The following is a 17,825-nucleotide window of genomic DNA, read 5'->3' on the forward strand; positions in this document are numbered from 1 at the left end:
ACCCAGTCCAATACACAGAGAGCACAAACTCGGTCCAATGCAGAGAGATAGAGCATAAGCCCAGTCCTGGTACCTATATGTCAGTTCCTAGGATGTTAGGGACAGGAAATAGGAACGGAGGCCCACGTTGCCAGATCTCCACTCTGTTTGCACATGATGATCATTTGTTGGAATGCAACATACAGGAGCAGGAAGTGCTCATCTGAAAAGTGAGCAGAAGCATTTAAATATCATGCAAATGACGTGGGTGTAATATAATAACACCTCCCACATTCTGCTGGGCGGCAACCTGGAAAGAAGAATATCCAGGAAAACTAGGCATTAAAGGTTGCAATATGTCCCTTCACATTGGAGGATCTGTAAAGGAACAGCCAGCAACTTCCTGGGACCTCAGGTAAGTACATTTCCCAGGTCTATGGTGAAGCAGGGCTTTAGGCCATTCGGCTCCTGTTTCTGATAGCAGCCAAAATACCACTTGTTATTTATGCTGCTACAGATGTTAATAGACAGCAGCTCTCCAACTTTTTCTAGGGGTGGTATTGGGCGGTTCTTCCTGTACAGTTGGGAACCAATGGTCTACTCCCTTTGACTCTTTGTATCACTCCCTCCCTCCCTCTGCACGGGTTTGTGAAAAGGTTTCCAGACAGGGGATTCAGACTGCATAATACTTTCCCACTTCAAGGCAGAGGCCATGCATCACATGGTCTGACTGCCATATACAGGTGCTTAATCCACAGATATGTGGAAGGAGGGGTCAGATTTTGCCATATCCTACGGGGACCATATCTTCATGTAACTAGCAGTGCATTGTGTTAGTCCGGACATCACCAGCAAGCCTTGCACCCCGGGGACAAACCTAACGGAGACTTTCCTTTCCGCCCAGTTATCTCCGCTTAATGCTGGGGTGCAGTTCCAAGGACGACAGCAGCACTCCAGTATCTATCACTCTCCTCTCTATCTCTCTCTTTCCCCCTCCACCCCGCCCCCTTTCAGAAGGGGTTGCTGGATAGCAATCAGGAGTGGGAACCCTGGCTGTCTTATTTTCCTGTCCTTAATCCAGAGGCACTGCGGCCAATTGTAGCGCATCTACTGCTGGCCAGGCTGAGATCAGCAAACGTACCACAATTCAGGCATATAAAATATGAGACCTTCCTGGTGTGTAAGACTCAGCGCATAAATTGTGTGGCTTTGTGGTTGGACTCTGCTGTTAGACTAACTGGATTTGGGCTGGAGCCTGACTCATACTCCTTTGATTACTCACTTTATAGAAGTCACTTTCATTGTGGCACGCGTCCTTAAATGTTTTACAAAAACAGAAAACGCTCGAAACACTCAGCAGGTCAGGGAGCAACTGTGGAGAGAACAGAGAAGACAGATGCTTCTGACCTGCTGAGTGTTTCCAACATCTTCTGTTTTCGTTTCAGAATTCTAACATCTGCAGTATTTTGCTTTTTAGCTCTTAAGTGTTTTGTTCACCCTGCTTTGGTGCAAACTACATTGAATGTCCCATCCCAGCATGATGAGGACACCTCAAGCCCAGTTTCAGCTGCCTTGTAGCAGAGCCTGAAGAGAGTGGGCAGTATAACCAGGTCAATACAGAACTGTCAACACTTGTAATCTTGCTCCTTTTTGTCTCTACCACCTATCCTGATGAATTGAGGTTATTAAAATAATAATGCTGAAAAGGTGAATGGTTAACAAAATTGAGAGTGCTGGAACCACTGATAATATACATGTCCTGAGGGTAGGGGCGATGCAGACTCTATGTATTTGTGTAATGCAGTTTCTATCTCATGATACCCAGCTTTGCTCTTTGTCAGGCTGGGATCCACAGGGGGTCTGTTTCAATTATAGACTTGTACAGTAACCGGCATGAAGTTGCTTTGTCTGTAGTTAGTCAGGAGGCGCTGTCTCCTCTCTTAGTCAGAGGTAAATGATGTTGGCTTTCTGCTGCTTTGGGGCCTCGTTATGCTCGAGGATGCATGGACATAATCCATAAATGATCTGCATGATGAATCCTCTGCTGTACTTCAGGCCATTAACTTTAATTGCCCACTCACGACTTGCTGTCTTTCTGCAGCGTAACTGCCTCACTGGATAGTTTGTACACATTTGATGGGAAGGTATTCTCAAGCTGGTGGGGGTGAAGGAGGAGACATTGGTGACTCTGGTTTTGGCTTCACTCCTGTTCTCTGCGGTTCCCTTCAATCAATATTCAAGATGGCTTCAAGCTTCCCTAGTGGTCAAGTAAGTGAAGGCACTGCCCATTGGAGTACTAAACCCTATAAAACAGAAGGTCACAGGTTCTCTGTATGGCCTGTGTTGAGTCAACTGAGCTCAGCTGTCGTGTTGCAATTGGCCTCAGTGCCTCGGAGCTAAGATTGGTGACCAGTGACTCCCGCTGGAAAGTATGTGTGGACGACAGCTGAGAACAGGATCAAGCTCAACTGCAATACCCCCATGGTTGAATAGCCACTGACTGTATAAGTTTTTGGCCACTTAGGTAAAGCTCTGGAAGGCTGCCAGCATCCAAAGACCCTCACCCGAGCAACCATCAACAATTTCAGGGGAGGAGGGGAGAAAATGGGGGAGGGAGGGGAGGAATACTCAATTGCCTGGCAACGGGTTGTCCTGAAATTTGAAACAAAAATGTTTATAGAGATGAACTGAGCCAGGAAGAAATAATGAGTCGTCCAAATGGCACTTCCTCCCTACCCTGGACAACTCTTACTTTTCGAACCAGGCTAGTAGAAAGCACTAGGGCTGGTGTGACCACTGTTTACTGACCTTTGCCTGAAACAACAACAACTTGCATTTATATAGCGCCTTTAACGTAGCAAAACATCCCAAGGCGCTTCACAGGAGCGTTATCAAACAAAATTTGACACCAAGCCACAAAAGGAGACATTAGGACAGGCTTGGTCAAAGAGGTAGGTTTTAAGGAGCGTCTTAAAGGAGGAGAGAAAGGAGGAGAGGTGGAGAGGTAGAGGGAGGGAATTCCAGCTCTTGGGAACTAAGCAGCTTAACTGGACCAGCCATATAAATACCGTGGCTACAAGAGCAGGTCAGAGGCTGGGTATTCTGCGGCGAGTGACTCATCTCCTGACTCCCCAAAGCCTTTCCACCATCGACAAGGCACAAGTCAGGAATGTGATGGAATACTCTCCACTTGCTTGGATGAGTGCAGCTCCAACAACACTCAAGAAGCTCAACACCATCCAGGACAAAGCAGCCCACTTGTTTGACACCCCATCCACCACCCTAAACATTCACTCCCTTCACCACCGGCGCACAGTGGCTGCAGTGTGTACCATCCACAGGATGCACTGCGGCAACTTGCCAAGGCTTCTTCGATAGCACCTCCCAAATCCGCGACCTCCACCACCTAGAAGGACAAGAGCAGCAGGCACATGGGAACAACACCACCTGCACGTTCCCCTCCAAGTCACACACTATCCTGACTTGGAAATATATTGCCGTTCCTTCATCGTCGCTGGGTCAAAATCCTGGAACTCCCTTCCTAACAGCACTGTGGGAGAACCGTCACCACACGGACTTCAGCGGTTCAAGAAGGCGGCTCACCACCTTCTCAAGGGCAATTAGGGATGGGCAATAAATCCCGGCCTTGCCAGCGACACCCACATCCCATGAACGAATAAAAAAAAAGGCACAGCCGCCAATGGTGGAGCAATGAAAATCAGAGATGCGCAAGACACTAGAATTGAAGGAGTGTAGAGATCTCAGAGGGTTGGAGGAGGTTACAGAGAAACTGCCATAATCTATCTGCTGAATCGACTGCCTTGCACTGCAAGAAAATATATTCTCCACCAATGCTAATAACTCCTGCCAGACCTAAAAAACAGCTGGAAATGATAAAAATAAAATCAGATAAAACAACAGATACGTTATACTATGGAAAATAGTCACCCTAACAAACTCACACCAAGAAAACAAACTTAAATCAAATTTAAAAATTACCACTAAATATGCAAATTGAGAAAACAAGGAGGAGATAAATTCTCCCCCTGGGCAATGTTGCCCTCCACAGTCAAATATCTTGCTGATACTCACTGTCAGGGATCATACATGAAGAATGGCTACTTTGGTGAGGTACCATTGAACCATAGGAACAGAGAGATCTGGGGGATATGTGCACAAATCGTTGAAGGTGGCAGGGCAGGTTGAGAAAGCAGTCAACAAAGCATACTGGATCCTGGGCTTTATAAATAGAGGCATAGAATACAAAAGTATGGAAGTTATGATGAACCTTTATAAAACACTGGTTCGACCACAACTGGAGTATTGTGTCCAGTTCTGGGCACCGCAGTTTAGGAAAGATGTGAAGGCCTTAGAGAGGGTGCAGAAAAGATTTACTGGAATGATTCCAGGGATGAGAGACTTTAGTTACGTGGGTAGACTGGAGAAGCTGGGGTTGTTCTCCTTGGAACAGAGACGGTTGCGAGGAGATTTGATGGAGGTATTTAAAATCATGAAGGGTCTAGACAGAGTAGATAGAGAGAAACTGTTCCCATTGGCGGAAGGGTCAAGAACCAGAGGACATAGATTTAAGGTGATTGTCAAAAGAACCAAAGATGACATGGGGAAAATCTTTTTTACACAACGAGTGGTTAGGATCTGGAATGCAGATTCAATCATGGCTTTCAAAAGGGAACTGGATAAGTACTTGAAAGGAAAAAAATTGCAGGGCTAAGGGGATAGGGTGGGGGAGTGCGACTAGCTGGATTGATCTTGCATAGAGCTGGCAAGGACTCGATGGGCCAAATGGCCTCCTTCCGTGCTGTAGCTTTTCTATGATTCTATGGGTAGGCCTTTCAGCCCCTCAAGCCTGCTCTGTCACTCAATTAAATCATGGCTGATCTGTACCTCAACTCCATTTACCCACCTTAGCTCCATATCCCTTCATACACTTTCTTATAAAAATCTGTTGCTCTCAGTCTTGAAAGCTCTAATTGTCCCAGCATCCACGGCCTTTTGGGGGAGAGAATTCCAGGTATCTCCCACCCATAGAGCATGAGGCAGCAACTTCAGGACTGAAGGAAAGAAAATTGGGAGGAGGGGACTTTTAACTAGAATATGAGAACTATAGGTAAATGGTGTAATAACATATCAGTTTGAGTATGTGAATTTAGGGATGTTCCTTTAACACCAGTAACTGTTCTATCAATGTTGCAGTTGAGCAATACAAGGGGCAAAATACTCCTGGAGATCTGAGGGGAGAAGGACAGCTGCAGCTGTGAAGAGGGGAGGAGAGATGGTCCATGACATGGGCGTACCACTTCCAACAGCTGTGATTTCCAGGGCATCTATTGCTGCAAGCTTCTCTTGTATAAAGCATTCACTGAGCTTCTAAAGTCCATTCCTCAAAGCTGTTAGCACAACCGGATCTGATCCTCGACCTTGCAGAAATAAACCAAGTTTCAGCTCAGCATCCTCACCACAGGCACCTGCTGGATTATTTTCCAAGCGAGGTTTTATTGATCTGGATGTGCGTGAGGTGTTTTGTGGTAAAGCAGGTAGTTGTGACTGTCGAGTGTGTGCAGTTTGTGTCAATGAAATTGGGGAGGGTGCGAAAAGGCAAAATGATGGGACGATCAGAAAGAGCAAACAGACAGGTGAATAAAGGCAAATAAAAAGTCAGGGAGGCTTGGGTGACACAATGACAGAGAGAACTGCATTTACAAAGGGAAGGGAAAGCTGCTTTATATTACGTGAGATCTATTTTACTGGCAATAACTTCAAATGTGTGTGGCTGCAAACCGGAAGTAACTTGCCAGGATTCGCTAATATAAAAGTAATTAACGACACGCGTAAATAGAGAGAAAGACAGACACAAATAATGAGTGAGATGAATATGTATATATACAATCAGACGGGGAAAAGGGACACACGCTGATAAACTTGCAGAGAGATAGACAGAAGAGATCTGCACAGATAAAGAGGTGTGTGTGTGTATGCACATACTCACATAGGAGGAGAGAGACAAGCTGAGAAAGAGAGATGTAAAGAATCTTACAACACCAGGTTATAGTCCAACAATTTTATTTGAAAATCACAAGCTTTCGGAGATTACCTCCTTCGTCAGGTGAGTGAGTGTGGGACTCCTTGAACGTTTCGCATTTATAGTCAGAGAACAATACCTGGTGATTACAGATAATCTTTCCAACTGCCCGTTGTCAAGGCAATCAAAGTGTTCAGACAGAGAGGTGTTACCTACAGGACCACCGAATATACAAACGGCCAGAACACAAGACAGAGAGAGAGAGGGAGAAACATCCGAAAGGAAGAGAAAGACAGAGAATGACCCGTTGTATTAAAAACAGATAACCTTTATTTGCTGGTGGGGTTACGTGTAGCGTGACATGAACCCAAGATCCCGGTTGAGGCTGTCCTCATGGGTACGGAACTTGGCTATCAATTTCTGCTAGATGATTTTGCGTTGTCGTGTGTCTCGAAGGCCGCCTTGGAGAACGCTTACCCGAAGATCGGTGGCTGAATGTCCTTGGCTGCTGAAGTGTTCCCCGACTGGGAGGGAACCCTCCTGTCTGGCGATTGTTGCGCGGTGTCCGTTCATCTGTTGTCGCAGTGTCTGCATGGTCTCGCCAATGTACCATGCTCCGGGGCATCCTTTCCTGCAACGTATGAGGTAGACAACGTTTGCCGAGTCACAGGAGTATGAACCATGTACCTGGTGGGTGGTGTCCTCTCGTGTGATGGTGATATCTGTGTCGATGATCTGGCATGTCTTGCAGAGGTTGCCGTGGCAGGGTTGTGTGGTGTCGTGGACGCTGTTCTCCTGAAAGCTGGGTAATTTGCTGCGAACGATGGTCTGTTTGAGGTTAGGTGGCTGTTTGAAGGCGAGTAGTGGAGGTGTGGGGATGGCCTTAGCAAGGTGTTCGTCGTCATCAATGACATGTTGAAGGCTGCGGAGAACTTGGCATAGTTTCTCCGCTCCGGGGAAGTACTGGACGACAAAGGGTACTCTGTTGGTTGCGTCCCGTGTTTGTCTTCTGAGGAGGTCTATGTGATTTTTCGCTGTGGCCCGTCGGAACTGTCGATCGACGAGTCGAGCGTCATATCCCGTTCTTACGAGGGCGTCTTTCAGCGTCTGTAGGTGTCCATTGCGTTCCTCCTCGTCTGAGCAGATCCTGTGTATTCGCAGGGCCTGTCCATAGGGGATGGCCTCTTTGACGTGGTTAGGGTGGAAGCTGGAAAAGTGGAGCATCGTGAGGTTCGACAGGGAAGGTCAGCACCTCTAGAAGCACGCCAACACACAAGAAGAAACCAGAGCAACTGTCCCAGTGACCGTCAGACACCTCGCGGCAACAAGGGCCTTACGAAACAACCAACCGAATATTACCACCAACCAACCGGGTAATATTGAGCCACCGCGACCAAAGAAAACCAACTCGGGAGAAAACCGAAGATCCGCAAAGTTTCCACTCTACAATCTATTTCTGACTTACCTCTGGGTGAATTACTGTCAAGGTTTCGTTTGGTGAGCATTATCCCTGGTCCTTTAGAGTCCAACCTAGCTAGTACAGTGGGATTGGGAGGGGTGAGGTATCCTTCCAACTGTAATTTCCCTCGCGTGTACTGAAGTGTTCCCCATTTTATTAGAGCGTTAAGATTGTTGTGTTGTATTTCCTCTCTTGAATAAAGGTAAAAGTTTCTTGCACCAAAACCAGTTGTCTGCTGCACTTTGTCACAACCCCCAAATAAGTCCAAGGTCTAGAACCCAGGGAGTGGGAGCGATTCGGACCGCTCAGAAGTTAGAGGTGAAGCTGACACACACCACCACCCCCTACAAAATGGAGGACATTCAGCCACCGATTTTCGGGTAAGCGTTCTCCAAGGCGGCCTTCGAGACTCATGACAACGCAAAATCGTCGAACAGAAATTGATAGCCAAGTTCCGCACCCATGAGGACGGCCTCAACCGGGATCTTGGGTTCATGTCACGCTACACGTAACCCCACCAGCAAATAAAGGTTATCTGTTTTTAATACAACGGGTCATTCTCTGTCTTTCTCCTCCTTTCGAATGTTTCTCCCTCTCTTTCTCTGTCTTGTGTTCTGGCCATTTGTATATTCGGTGGTCCTGTAGGTAACACCTCTCTGTCTGAACACTTTGATTGCCTTGACAACAGGCAGTTGGAAAGATTATCTGTAATCACCAGGTATTGTTCTCTGACTATAAATGCGAAACGTTCAAGGAGTCCCACACTCACTCACCTGATGAAGGAGGTAATCTCCGAAAGCTTGTGATTTTCAAATAAAATTGTTGGACTATAACCTGGTGTTGTAAGATTCTTTACATTTGTCAACCCCAGTCCATCACCGGCATCTCCACATCGTGAAAGAGAGAGAGAGAGGGAAGTGCACGTATATATGAAACAGAGAACATGCCTTTACTGTTCTCTTGTTCTGTCTCGGGAGAGTGAGCTCTGTATCTCCATTATTGGTCAGTAGGTCCTTGGACTTGCTGGGGACCAAAGCAGAATGCAGAGACCCAATTGTGGGAGGAGTGTAGACCTGTGGGTCCAAGGCCCTCTGGTTATCTCAGTGCAATAGGTGAACTCTGATGAAAGGTATTGACTCTTGGTTCTCTCTCCACAGATGCTGCCTGACCTGCTGAGCATTTTCAGCATTTTCTGTTTTTAACTGAGGCACAGCTGTGACTGCCTTTGGTTTCACTCCCCTAATATAAAAAGGAGAGATGAGCAACCAATATTCACTAATTGGCCGGCCTGCCCAACTTGTTTAAGTGTTTTTCACCCAGCCTTTGGCTCTGGGTTTAGAGTCAGGCTCCTGGCTCAAATCAATATGGAAAGTGGTTACCCAGAACAGTTCTTTAAACTCACAAGCACGTCCCCTCTGGTCCTGACGTCCTCTACATCTCATTTAATGGTCAATGCTCCTGGTTCTCTGCTTAAGGCAGTTTGAGGTATTTTACAATACGTTAGATTAGCTCTGCTCACTTGGATGAAGTTTAATACTCTGGAAATGGCTTTCTAAATATCGTCTTGTGGAAATATAAAACCTAACGCGCTTGAAGAAAATCGAGGAGAAAAGTTTGTTAAAGGGGTATCGTCACATTTTAGGTAGCTAGGAGGCCTGCAGAGTTCGGCATGGCAGTACTCCGAGCAAGCAATGCAATGATGGAACTGTAACTTTACAGTACCTTTCAGACAGAAATAACATTATCTATTACATGTTTACAAACACAGTCGGAAATTTATGCTAATATTCCCCTTTAATGACCCTGCTTTGAATAGAGTGCAGTGGACCAGTTCATGCTGGAAAATAACGGCATGTTGGCCATTATTAATGTGAAATCAGCCAGCAAGTTCAGGGGATTAAGAGATATGCCATGAGTTGCGAATCTTCAGAACTTCCTGGTCGATATACGCAGCTCCACCATTTGCTTTGCACAAATGGCATCTTGCCCTTAGCCTACTTGTTATTTTTAAGAACTTGCTGGATTCGCACGTTAATTGCCCATTAAACTTGCCACAGAAAGTTACGTCTGGTAATTAAGAGTGTAAGCACCTTTTTAACGCCGCGATAGTTGTTAATGCAATGCCAATCAACCTCTCTGGCCTAGTATGGGAACAATTTAAAGTATTCAATCTTATTCCTGCAGGTAGTAAATTGCTGTTGGAGATTTTAAAAATGTCAAATTTTAAATTTTAAAATTATTTTTCTTTCTGTCTTTTTTTTCTCTCTTAATCCAATTTTTATTTTCCTCTCTTTATTTCTCTTTCTGTACCTGATTTGACTCCAATTCACCCTCCTTCTCTGTCATTCCTTTGTTTCTTTCTCCATCCTTTAGTTTAATTGATTAAGGAGATAGACTGTTGGCCCCATCGTTCACTAAAGTCCCAGATGCCCCATTGACCTCACCGCACCATTATCACCTTGCACTTCTGGGATGTTCAGGCATATTTTGATCTGAAGGTTGCAGGAAAAAGTCTAACTAGTGTAGTTTCGATGTAACTTGACGTAACTAACGACATACGCCGTGAGATGCCCCACTCCAACAAGATCCAGCCCAATTAGTATACTGGTTATATTACTGGACTAGTAATCCAGAGACCTGGACTAATAATCTAGAGAACAAGGGTGCAAATCCTACCTTGGGAGTTTGAGAATTAGAATTCAGTTTTTAAAAAAAAATCTGGAAATAAAAAACCAGTACCAATAAAAGTGACCATGAAGCTGTTGGATTGTCGTAAAAATACAACTGGTTCACTAATGTTCATTAGGGAAAGGAAACCTGCCGTCTTACCCGGTCTGGCCTATATGTGACTCCAGTCGCACACCAACGTGGTTGACTCTTAACTGCCCTCTAGCAAGTCACTCAGTTGTATCAATAGGGATGGGCGATAAAATGCCAGCCTTCCCACATCCCGAGACTGAATTAAAAAACTCGGTGAATGATGCCGTCTTGGTTGATGTTAGGGTGGTAAGATATCAAGGTTTTTCAATGTCACTTGAACCCTGCGATATCTCAATGGCCTTGGAACACACTCCACAGTCTGTTGTGCTGCCCAATTTCTAGAAATACATAAATTTCCAACCATTTTCTCTTGTTTAGTCCAGAATTATTCGTGGCCCTTTTTGCCAGCAGGGGTGTCATGGACGACATCAATGTGCATGCCGTGTACCATGAGATTAGGTCATAATTGACATCAGAACAGGCCTCACTGATGACCCAAGGGACTCCTGCAACTTCAACATATTACCCCAAATTCTCTGACAATCTCGGAGGAGCCTCTTCCAGTACCTCTCTCACAGTCCTGGACAGGACACAAGAAAAAGTTGATCATCTGACATGCAATTGCTTGCTCACCTCTAACCCCCAGCCCCAATCTCTCAACTTTCTTCTCTTTTTTTAATCAAAACTAATGATTATTGCTGCTCTGAACTTTCCTCTCTTGTTCCACCTCAACTACAGATACTACACCCTCGTCCTCCTCCCTGTATCCTCAATGTGTTGACTCATTGCGACGTCTCTTACCTTAACTCATTCTTTCCTTACCTCCCCAAGGCTTCATTTCCTCTTACAATCTACAGTTTTTAAAAGTCAAGCTGGGTGTTCCTTAAACATTCTTTAGTCATGATGCTCTGGCCATCATGAGTGTGAGACAGGCTTAATGGACCAGCTGATCATTTCCAGTCCCATAATTTCGCACGTTACGTATGTATGTTCGTAAATGCTCTTTCTTGATTTGCCTCCTCTTCTCTCCTCCTGGTTTCAACCTCTAGACTATAGGAGAGAGGTAAGGAGTTCGACAGTGTGGAACTCCTGAGAAAGGTAGAGTTGGAGTAGGAGACGATGCAATGAATCTTGATTTTGAAACAGTGAGGATGCAGGGAAGTATGAGGCATTAATATTTGGAGCTCAGGAGTAACATGAGGAAATCCAGAGGTTATTGAATCCATGTAAAGCTGCTTTGGGTAACCATCTAAAGGAGCTGAGCCATTCAGAGAACCAGCAAGAAGAATAAGCTTTTGTAAAGCAGCAGTACAATTGGAAGCCTTAGCATCCTTGAATGGATAATAGCAGTTCTGCAGATGGATAATGGTGTTGAAATGTTTTCATTTTTTTTATGATAGAATCCTGCAATGATACACATCGGAAACTGACAGATTGAACTGCAAAACAGAGGTAGGGAAATAGCAAGCTAAATATTTTACTGCATTAGAACGAAGGGTGTGAATACTCAATATACTGCTATAAATGTTTAACTAACTCATTAAGCAACAGTCAGTATCAAATAATAAATGAATCTCTCTCTCCATCACAGACTTTTTTGTATCTATTTTGTCGATGCTTCTGGAGTCATTGGTCCTCTGAACTTTTCTCCTTCGTTCCTTCTCAGCTCTAGATATTCCATTCTACACGCTCTTCCTCCTCCCTTCATCCTCACTGTATTGAAATTATAAACAATTTTACAACACCAAGTTATAGTCCAGCAATTTTATTTTAAATTCACAAGCTTTCGGAGGCTTCCTCCTTCGTCAGGTGAACGATGTGAAAATGAAATCCTCGAGATTTCATTTCACGTATTGAAATTAAGAAGCATTGGGGTAGAAATCCATCTTGGACAGTAGTGCAAAACAGGGGTTACTGCATCAGCCGCCTGTTATACTGATATTCGATTCGATTGCCTTCAGTGGAATGGAATATCGGGCGGGGAGTATAACAGGCGGCCCATGTGATACCCCCTGTTTTGTGCCACCACCCAAGGTTGATTTCTAGCCCGTCTCCCGCTCCAACTGATTCTTTTCTCGGACATCAACACTGTGGATCTCCCTCAGTCTTCCTACATTCTACAGTAGCCATGATGTGGAGATGCCGGTGATGGACTGGGGTGGACAAATGTAAGGAATCTTACAACACCAGGTTATAGTCCAACAATTTTATTTTAAAATCACAAGCTTTCGGAGATTATCACCTGACGAAGGGGATAATCTCCGAAAGCTTGTGATTTTAAAATAAAATTGTTGGACTATAACCTGGTGTTGTAAGATTCCTTACATACATTCTACAGAGTTTGAAAACCCAAACATGGTGTTGTCCACTCACCTCATCTCTTCTCCTCCTCGCTTCTTTTTAACTTTGATAGTATCCTACTCTAGGAGCTCTGGTCCTTTGCCTACATTTCACCAGTGGACTCAGAAGATGTCGTCCTTCCAATTATTTAATTCTCCACTGATTATAGTGGAATTTCTATGGTGGTGCATTTAGTAAAATAGCTTGTTTGTAATAACAATTTACAATCGTATTTATTCACTGGTAACACAATTGAATTGCTACCCCAATGTCTCAGTTGGTAACTGCAGGAAAGTTCCAGGTTCAATCCCTGGTCTGTGCTGAGTTGTGGTAATAGGGATGCTGCAATTAGCTACAGGGACCTTAGGCTTAGAAGGCATGATTCCTGCTCTCGAACGTTACCAAGTGACATGTGTGTGTTTGTGTGTGTGTGAATTAAGTGAGGGCAGGATTAGGATTGGCTGTGACAACCCACCCCCACTGTTCACAAGGATAAGTATAGATCAAGAAACCATTCGGCCCATCTTGCTTCCCCTTTAATTGAAACCTATGGTCCCTCCATGATGGCATCCAAGTACCTCTTGAATGACTCCACTACCCCACCTAGAGGACGATTCCTTTAAAGGTTGAAGAGTCCAGCTTTTTCTAATCAATCTTCATTAACTCTGTCCTTTGACACCAGAGATCAGTCTCGTAATTCTTCTGTGCACAACTTCCAGAGGTTGGAGCTTTTCCTTGTGCTTTGGTGAATGAACTAAATGCAGTATTCAAGGTGCAATCTGACCAGAGCGCTATATAGCTTCAGCATGATACCCTCAGGCTTATACTTCACTGATTTAGCAATATAGCTTTAGCATACTGTTTGCCTTGTTGATTGCTGTTCTGCAATGACTGGACATGTTATGTGTCACATCTAGTACGACTCCACAGGGGTGATTTTGCCTTTACGTAATAGTGTGAAATGGATGAAAGTGAATGGGGAGAGATGTAAAACGGGCTGCCAACTCACTATCACCCATTTTAAACTATCGCACCAAGTCAAGATCTACCCGTTCCAGTTCAATGCCATTCACTGAGGGAGTCCCCCAGTTCTTCTTCCAATCTGTAATAGCTTGCACTTACCTGCATTCGCTATAGGTTGAGTAGCCTGCCAAAAGTCACTGTCTATGCTCACACCTGAAGAATGGGCACTTGGGCAAAACACTGGAGGGAGCTGGAAACGTCTTCATCTGCAGTTTGTCTAATAACCCCATTTTTTTCCTCCGCTCCCCAACCTTCTGCCCTTATCCGTCCTTTCCAGAAGGCGACAATTCATGCTGGAGGATAGTTCCATAGAGGCAATCTCCCCTCAATTAGATGGCCAGTACTCATATATAAGCATTGACAGTAACAGTTGGTTGGCTGATACCTGCAAGTGGGCACTTTCTACCAGGAGTCCCCAAATAGGGTAGATAGAGAGAAACTACTTCCTCTGAAGGGGGAGTCCATACCAAGGGGGCATAACCTTAAAATTAAAGCCATGCCGTTCAGGGCTGATGTCAGGAAGCACTTCTTCACACAAAGGGTAGTGGACATCTGGAACTCTCTTCCCCAAAAAGCTGTTGAGGCTGGGGGTCAATTGAGATTGATAGATTTTTGTTAGGCAAGGGTATTAAGGGTTATGGAACCAAGGCGGATAAATGGAGTTAAGATACAGATCAGCCATGATCTAACTGAATGGCAGAACAGGCTTGAGGGGCTGAATGGCCCACTCCTGATCCTAAACAGCGATCAATAGCAGGAACCCTGTCTTCATTTCTTCCCCTCCTTCTATCCCGGGGGTGCTGAAACTGATTGTTATGATTCTTGCTGTCCCCTTACCTGAGATTAACTAACTCACTACAGATGGAGGATTAAACCTGGGCCATTCCTGATTCATTTGACTCATTACCACTGATGGGACATCAGAACTTTCTGAAATGAGTTAGCCAAGGGAAACTTTCTTGTTTCACATCACAAGGATTGCATTTTAAATATCTGATGTATGTTTTAAAAAAAAGCAACGACCTTGAACATTATTCGCTTATGTAAATTTTCAATGAACACTAAATTGCTTTAGGATCATTTTAATTTTGAATGATAAGATAATGCCTTTCTTCAGTTTGTAATTAAAAGCCACAAGTCCCTGCTGTTAACTGTAATAACCTGTAACGGGCCAACTATTAAAGAAATGTTTTCTGCTTGACAATGTCCTGCAGGGACTAGATGAAATATCCAAAGGGTGGATCATGGTTTTAGTACGAATATCTCCTCAGTCTACAAGAGTGCAGTAATATCACTGGATGGAAATGAGAAGCCCACAAGCCTGAAGATTTCAAGTTGGAGCCGAGGACTCACTCCAGGAACGAAAACTTAATCTCAGCCCCTAGAAAGTAATCAGCAGTCTCTTCTAATGACTCCAATGAAGCAGAGCCTGTGCAGGGTTAGCTGACCTCAGCCAGGGGTCGGGGTGCTACAATTGGCCTTGGCGTTCCAGGGCTAGGAAGGTGCTAAATAAGGCAAGGCTCCTACTCCTGATGGCTGTCCAACATCTTCATCTGGTGGTTGGATGCAGGCAAAATTGGGCTTGGCTGCCACCCCCAATCCCGACCCCCCCACCCGAACACCCACCCCGGCAGTCAAAAAGCCGGTTTGTTGCCGGTGGCAACTCAATCCTTTTATATGTGTTCACGCTGGCACTAAAATAATGGTGACAGGAAAATCTGGGCTCATGGTCCATGCTACAACATAAGGAACGGCCACTTTGGGTGAAATAACGGAGGGCTACTGACTCTTTTGGAGTCGTATCCCAGCGTGTTCAGGAGAGGAGGAGAGATAATGTTAATAAAAAGAAGCTGGACAGCAGCAGACGGGGCCAGTACTTTCCTCACCCGTCCTCTCCTGAAGGCACTGACTCATGCTGGGTACGGTCCTCATACAAAGGAGCCATTACAGGCGATATTTTGTGAGAGTCGGTATGAGATAAATATCTTCATCGCAGTTAGTGACTTTTGCAGTCATACTTTGATGTAAATGAGAGCAGTCCACAGCCACTGAGGGCAGAGAGGAGTAAATTTTCATCTTCAGATGGGTGTTATTCTGGTGGAGTGGATCGCCCGCCCGTTATAGAACCCGTCCGACTTTCATTCCATTGAAATCAAGATAAACACAACAGCTTAGATGTTCCAATCAGCGTGTTTTTACCGCCAGTGTTAATATGACATGGATCTAGGGTTGCTAACTCTGGTTCGACATATTCCTGGAGGTTTCATCACATGACATCCCACCCAATCATATAGCCTTTTTTTTCCCATCTCCAATATTTTTATAACTAATAAATGAAGAAATGAAAAAATGAATACAATTTCTTTTAATGCCCCTGTGATTTTCCACCTGGGTTTTGCTCGCAGCAGTGTCTAGGAGATTAATCTTTAATTCCTGGAGACTCCAGGGCAATCCTGGAGGGTTGGCAACCCTATATGGATGGGAAAATCGAGGCTAACTTCTTTCATGTGAAGCACGTCTGTACACTAATAAAGGCAGCACTACCCACACAGCCTGCCTAGATCTACATCATCTGTCCCTATTAGCATTTTAGGGCTCTAGCCCTTTAAAATAGTCAGGTTTATGAGATAGTTTGATAGATTGCCTCGTCTGCTCCTCTACATTTCCACGATGTTGTGAAGGGTAACTGGGTGTTTTACTGTGATAGGCTTCGATATGGCAAATTTATCTTTGTTTTCCACTCATCTGCGGGCCTGTCTCATAGCACTTACAAATATAATGCTTGCTGATTAAGATGTGGATGAAGAAAAAGAGAAAGTGACTCTAGCCAAGATCTCTCACTGTGTCACAGAATCTCCTGCTGGTTCCCTCTCTCGCCTCTGTTGATGTGTCTCAGCTGTTGCAGTAACCTGCTCGTGCTCAGTAGTTCAGCTGCTGAAATCCAGGCTCGTTTGCTCTTCTAAAATTGTTCCCTCTTTCCTCTGCTGAAGGTGCCGAGTCTGGCTGGGCTACGGCTCCCAGTACCTCATTGGCAGCCCTCCAGTACCTCATTCAATAGATCGTTCTTCATAGGGAGGAACAAAAACTAAAGGGAAGAACAAGCTACTGTAAGGAAATATAGGTTTAAAGGTATTTAGGGGAACCAGGCTCGAAAGGGTTAAATAGTCAAAGCTTCAGCTGAAACCACTGTACCATAACATAGACTGCTTTTAAATTAACTTACTGCAGTTGCAGGCACCAACTTGAATCTTGTTATTGCAAACTAAGGGAGGGATATAACGGTACCCTGACTCCTTCAGACATACAGGAAGCTTGCCAGTACTTCTGTCACCTTCAAGGCCTATAGGGTGATTTATCAACTGCAGGGACTGAGGAACCTTGTGCTAAGGATAAGGAAAGATAAGGGGGAGCCAGAAGGCACTGTGTCTTCTGGACAAGCACGTGTTGTCTATATGGGTAAATTAAGGGGAGTATTTTGGAAAATACCTGATTGAACGTATTTTGCCGCAGTTCTGGTTTTTTTTGGGTATAACTGGGGAGTCTGAGCCTTTGTTAAGTGTAGGGGACAGAAAAGAAAGTACCAGGCGGGTAAACGAGAATGAGAGTACGTGAATGAAGGAACGAGGAACAAAGTCGCGGCTTCTACCCAAAGGACAACGGGGTAATATAATTCTCAATTGTGCTTTGTAAACTACTGCTTAAATACTGTAATGTATTGATTCTTACTTGTGCTAAATAAAGTCATATGGCTATTAATCATTATGGTATCAGTCTCGAATAATTGAACAGAGTGTCAAATTGACTACACTTCACCCCCTGCCACCTTCACCCTCCACCCACTCACCATCTGCGCCCTCAATTACCATAAGAATTTTCCTGGGAGAATATTTAGCTCTACATAAACTAGCTAAAAAGCAATTGAGTGTTTTCATTTGATTTTCAGAGATTCTGAGTTCTGACCCAACAAGATAAGTAGCTGTTACCTAGATGTCCAGTACCCGGTAGAATTTACTATCCCTGCAGCTCTGATATTTAGTCTGGGGTCAGAGGCCAGTGGGAATCAGGGTTCCAGGTCAGGGGGGGGGCAGCAGAATGGCTGAAAGTGGAGGTTCCAGTGGAAAAAGGAAGAAGAAAAATAGAGAAACAGCATTTGCTACAATATGGTGTGATAGGTTTACAAGTCTCTAACCGCCCAAGCAGTAAGTTATCACCTTTCACTCTGGG

At 44.7% G+C, this 17,825-nt stretch overlaps 1 long non-coding RNA gene across 1 annotated transcript; it reads left to right on the forward strand.

Moving 5' to 3' along the window:
* The first annotated feature begins 325 nt into the window (after positions 1–325).
* Positions 326–15,192, forward strand: LOC137300858 (uncharacterized). The gene is made up of 3 exons (XR_010958166.1): positions 326–394; positions 11,639–11,690; positions 14,816–15,192. It is a non-coding gene; the product is annotated as an uncharacterized lncRNA (long non-coding RNA).
* The last annotated feature ends 2,633 nt before the right edge of the window (positions 15,193–17,825 follow it).

This window comes from Heptranchias perlo, chromosome 32 (genome assembly GCF_035084215.1).
Source record: "Heptranchias perlo isolate sHepPer1 chromosome 32, sHepPer1.hap1, whole genome shotgun sequence".
Classification (NCBI taxonomy): Eukaryota; Metazoa; Chordata; class Chondrichthyes; order Hexanchiformes; family Hexanchidae; genus Heptranchias; species Heptranchias perlo.